Below are 5,839 nucleotides of genomic sequence, written 5' to 3' on the forward strand. Positions count from 1 at the left end.
AAATTAGTGCATTCACCTTATGACATCCAGTGGAACAGCCACTTTACAATAGTGCATCTAAATCTTTTAAGGGGGGGGGGTGAGAAGGATTACTTTATCCTATCCTAGGTATTCCTTAAAGAGGTGGGGTTTCAGGTGTCTCCGGAAGGTGGTGATTGACTCCGCTGTCCTGGCGTCGTGAGGGAATTTGTTCCACCATTGGGGAGCCAGAGCAGCGAACAGTTTTGACTGGGCTGAGCGGGAACTGTACTTCCTCAGTGGTAGGGAGGCGAGCAGGCCTTTACATCGTTACAGGGGCAGTTCATGGTCTCATGTCCAGGTGACATGCCAGGCATGGGTCCTCATTGCAAAGCTCTTGGGATGTAAGGGTTTATTTAAAGATTGAGAAAAGGTCACATCATCTTTCAGTTGTTCCTCATCCGTGTCATCTACTGCACCTTCAACAGTGTAGCTCTTCTCTTGGATGTTGCGCTCCAGCATGTCGACCTCTGTTTTCACGGTTCTGATGAGGACCGTAATTCCTCTCAGTCACTTCCACTGCCTGTTCCTCGTGGGTGAAGATCGCTCGAATTCCACCTGCACCATTTCCCTTTCCATTGCCCCCTTCCATTTCCGTTGCCATTACCTCCATCAATTCCACTCAATGCCACTCCTCCAGCCACACACACGCGTTACGTAATCAGATGACTTTCATGAGTTAACAGAGTAAAGAAACCTTTTCAAATTGGGTAATATTATTACAGTTACTTTGTCAAACAACGAGTGCGTTACTTTCAGAGTCATATCTCTACCGGCAGCGTGTTTCCATGATCCGATCTCGACACGTTTCCTCATTTAGTTCACGAGCGAGCGGAGAAAGGCTGTTTGGAGAAATGTCATATGCTCTCCATAGAAATGTATAGAGGACGTATCTCTGATCTTTGCCATTGATCGCTTCTGTGATAGCAAATCCCATAAAGGGCTTTCCCGTCTAGTGGCAAGTGTGACCTCTATACGTCTCTATAGGTCCCTGTACGTGCGGTCTATAACCAGAACTGGCATCTCGAAAGAGATTTTGAATGAAAATATAGCCATGTGTACTGTAGATTTCCTAATTAGATTCCTAATTAGATTTCCTAATTTAACAGCCCATATGATAGTGCAGTACTTGTAGACTAGTACAGGAAATCACCACCACAAATGAAAGGTGAAACTAGTGATCAAACCTGAGTTAATATGTAGCCTATTTCTGGTAGAGCGTGCACAGCTCGTCTTGCTCCCTCGAACAGTAAAGCAAACGGTGAGATTTTTACATTTTTCATGAAAGTAAAGTAATAACTTGTAAAGTAACCAGTTTCTTTTGTTAAATGTATCAAGTAATATGTTATATTACCTTTAAAGAAACTAATCCCAACACTGCTTATTTCTGAGCTCAATCGCACTCATTCTGCCACTCATCCAAGACAGGTTCTTGACCATGCTGCTGAGTTGCAAGTCCTCACCTTCAATCAGCTTCCTGTAAGTCGTGATCTCAATCTACAGAGCCATCTTGATGTCCAGAAGGTCCTGGTACTCGCGCAGGTGGTGAGCGATCTTCTCCTTGTTTCCAGCTCAAGCTTCAGGGCCTCGATCCTCGCCTGCAGTTCCCTCTTGTACCTCTCCGTTGCTTTGTTGACCTCTGCTTCCAGAGCGTCATTCAGAGCATCCAGGTCATACTCTTTGTTTTGGATATCCTTCCCGCTCGTAATTTCTTCTCTAACGCTTCGGGTCTTGTCGACGTGCTTTGTCGTCTTCTTGGTAACGTCTTCGAATTTTGATTTGTACCAGGAATCCATTTCAGCCAAGTTTTTGGCTAGGATTTCATTGTACTGACTTTGGACTTGTTTGAGAGCAGCCAATAGGTCAGAGAGGGCAAAGGAGCTCTGGGATGAGGAATGACCAGAATAGACCTGAGCCATCAGCTCTTCAATTTCCTGTTTCTGCACCCTCTGGATGAACTTGAGCTCAACCTCCAACTGCTCCAGCTGTTTCTCCAAAGCATTGCGTGCAGAGGTGGCCGCGTCGACATCCGGAAGGAATGCTTCGATTTCCAGCTCGGCCACCTTCCTCTTCTCAAGGGCCTCCTCATATTTGGCTTTGATCATCTCCAGTTGGCCGACCATGGCCTCCTCCTCGGTGAGGGCCAGGCCTCGCTGGACTCGCATTTTATCTGCGATCTTCTACAGCTCCCTCAGTTGCTGCTCGTACAGCAAGCGCAGGCCAGACGGCTTCACAAAGCGATTCTGGAGGACTTCGATCTCCATCTCCAACTGCTTATTCTGATGCTCCAATGAGTGCATCTTGTCAATGTAAACAGCCAGCCTGTCGTTAAGGACGACCATCTCCTGTCTCTCAACGTTGCGTGTGCCTCCATACCAGCACACATTGTCCCACCAGCCACGCCAGATCTTTGTGTGGAGGACATGGTCCTTCGGGCCATTGTGCCACCTCTTGAACCACCGTGGGTGAAGATGGCGTATCGGGTACGGGCATCTCGTCAGGTGGGGGAAGGGCTGGACACCCTGACCTGGTAGAATGTAGAGCCGCTGCTGATGTCCTCAAAGTGGTGGCGGGAAGACGACATCCTTTCTAGGCTAAGGCTCATGATGACGGTGAGTTGGTTTTTCTGAAGGAGGACCTCTGGTTGGCTGTACACCTCTGCTCTCCATCTCTCATCGTATGGGCATCTTTATACCCAGACAGCCTGGCCAATCCCTGCCCAACTCCTGAGCAAAGAACTCTGTCATTTCTAACCTCTAAGACAAAGGACCTGACCTGCCTCATGGGCATCTGTCATGTCCCTGTGAGGAGCGGAGTTAGGGCTATGAACCAGTGAAGCAGTCGGGCCCATTAAGAAATAAAGTGAGATATAGGCATTGTTTATCAAGCCTGTAATTATGGATTTATTGCATTTTCATTCCCAAGATTCTTCCCATTCACGAGGCTGCAGTGATGTGAACAGAAGCTAAGTCTGCTCAAAAGCCCTATTCTAATCACAGTACACTACATCATACATCCCTTGCTCACTCCTATGCGCAAAGACACATTGTTAGAAAGAGGAAGTCAATACATAAAAATAATTAAATTCTACATTTTTGTTGATATATGCATTCAAAACCCTCATTTAGTTAAACACTTTGATTGAGCCAAATAAATGAAGATAAGCTGAAAGCCATTTGTGTTAGTATGCCCATCGGTAGACCTAAATTGGGTCCGCAGGGGTGTTTATATTGGAGTGAACACTTGGTGGATTCATCCGATAAAGTCAAAGGGGCAATCCGCAGTTGTTACTTCAATTGTTGGACTTAATTATATGTACCCATTGAATCTCGAAGAATATAACATCTAAATGCCTCATGACTGCCATACCCCGTCAGAACGCAAAATATAAGCTTCTTTGTATACAAAGTAAATATAAACAAACACTATATAACGTCAAAACTGTAACTTTGATATCAAATACAAGGATCAGTCGATGCACCCAAAGCTCTGTTTATGAATTTGAGGGTGGTTACATTTCTCCAGCCCCATCCCTCAGCTTTTTACCAAAACAGGGGCGGGATGCTGCTTTGTTCATTTTCAACTGCTGATTGCCCAGTTTAAAGGTTTTGTTTTGCTTTACATCAGATTAGATACATATGTACAAAAAATGCAGGGCTCACTCCTTTGTCCCATAGTTGAAACGGGTGGCATATATCAGTAACTTGTGACATCATAAGGTCCTAATCAATTTGGTAAACCAGTTATAAAATGTGTTCGTATTGTATTTTTCCTCACTTTTAATCTGGTCATGTCTCCTGTGGTGGAATCATGCTTCCAAAGTTTGCATGTTGTTGAAGTTTGCTAGTTTGTAGCAAACTATATAAAGCTTAATTTGTTCAGAAGTAACTAAACTAAAATGCAATAGTATCTTGCTGCAGCGACACGCTACATACATCCATGTAGACACATGCTGTAGGCAGCATTTTTCAAACAATAATGTATAGCACAAATTAGATGTCAGCAGGGACTAAATCACCTGACTGTGCCACATATACTGTATGCAGCAGAAAGGCATATGTTCACATGCCAATTTGCCAGTACATTTGGCACATCTATCACACTTTAGATGACATAGGAACTTGCTCATTTCTTCTCGAGGTTAAGAGACAAACTCTGAAGTGATTGTTTGAAAAGGTTATGAACATTGCACTCCACTGCACCAGGGCTTTATCTCGATTAGTCTTTCTTCGATTCCTTGCATCTTCTTCTTTCATCTCAAAGCACATTGGAGAAGAACATCCATGGTCCATTCTCCTCCCATGGATTTTGGAAAATGATGTGAGGAGAGAGGTTGCAAGGTACCGAAGAAAGACAATAAACAGCCCAAGTTTCTCCCTGACAGAGATGAATCACTTTTCATAACAAATACCCTTTACTTTTGTCTTAGTCCCCAAACAATTCAACCTATAGTTGAGTTTGCCCAAATGGAAGCAGAATGACCATTTCCAAACGTTACTTCACAATCACACTGGAATAGTGAAAACCATGTCCCATACACTGAGTATAAAGCATTTTACTTTGGAAAGTACAATGCTTGCCTTGAATAAGCTTCAAGCCCTTTCTAAGTAAAACCCCAAACAGCAAGTACAAAAGGAAAATCTAAGACTGTCTACGGTGCCAGCTGACCTCGAATGGGACCTACTGCTTTCAGCAGAGCACCTGTGTTGTCTGACTAATCTATCACAGCCTCACATGAACAGATGGGCACCACAGCAAGATCGTTAGTACCCACAATCCACAGCAGCAGCACTTTGTGATTGAGCTCTTGTTCATGAATATTCATCCGCTCTCTTCTCTCTGACAATGTGAAAAAGGTTAGTGCTATGATTCTATTCAACATACTGTATGTGATTGGAGATGGATCCGTGTTTCTCTTTCCTTCTCACGTGCCCCCCACACCCATTTTTTATATAAGGTCCATTTTATGAACGAAGACTTGCAATACGTCTTTGAACATAACATACTTGTATAGGTCCCACACATGAATGAGCATTTGCTATTAGGAGTCATGCTGTGGTGAGGTACAACTCTTATACTCACACAGTATCTTGGGAGGACCCGAGTTTTTGAAAGTCATATGCATCATTGTACATAATGCATTCTTTATGAAAAAAGTTGTGCCCTATAGCAGCTGAGCCCAGCTGCTTGGCTCCTTGTGTTGTTGTGTGAGTCATTGTTTGGAGTTAGTCTAGACCTCACCAGTTTCAGTTGTCTTTCAAATCCTGAATCAACACAACACATATCTGCTCATGATTACAACTAGTAATTACCTTCCAATATGGTTAAGTCTGGTAAGCAGTCACCAGTTCGGGAGCCAATCGGCCAAAAGGGCGGGACAAAGAAGTGACGGACTTCTCCATTAACCACACTGTCACCCTGAATGGCGACAGAGCCGTCCCCACAGACACAGGCCACCAGAGCAGGCCTCAACTTTGTTAGTCTGCCTCTTCCTTATTTTGTTTCCTGTTAAATGAATCTGCCCCGCTGATCACTTCTTGCCTTCCTTGGTCTGCCAAGCTCCAAGAAGCCAATCAGGCAGCAGAGCTTTACATCACTGTAGCCCAGCCCCAGACACAATTAACTGGACAGATTATCCTAATGTCGTCACATCCCGAGAGCGGTCTACACCTCCGCTCAAAGATAGGGCCACATCACCTAGTCGGAGTATACAGCAGACAATTAGTTTCTAGTTCAGGATCTACTGTTATTTGTCAGACACGTTTCCCAGAGCTTAAATGGATTCATAATCCACCCGTGTGCCTGAGAAATCACTGTCCTT

General features: G+C 44.3%; 1 pseudogene; it reads right to left on the reverse strand.

Moving 5' to 3' along the window:
• Positions 1-1,383: 1,383 nt before the first annotated feature.
• LOC124046221 lies at positions 1,384-2,602 on the reverse strand (annotated as a pseudogene).
• Positions 2,603-5,839: the final 3,237 nt, after the last annotated feature.

The sequence above is a fragment of the Oncorhynchus gorbuscha genome, linkage group LG01 (assembly GCF_021184085.1).
Source record: "Oncorhynchus gorbuscha isolate QuinsamMale2020 ecotype Even-year linkage group LG01, OgorEven_v1.0, whole genome shotgun sequence".
Classification (NCBI taxonomy): Eukaryota; Metazoa; Chordata; class Actinopteri; order Salmoniformes; family Salmonidae; genus Oncorhynchus; species Oncorhynchus gorbuscha.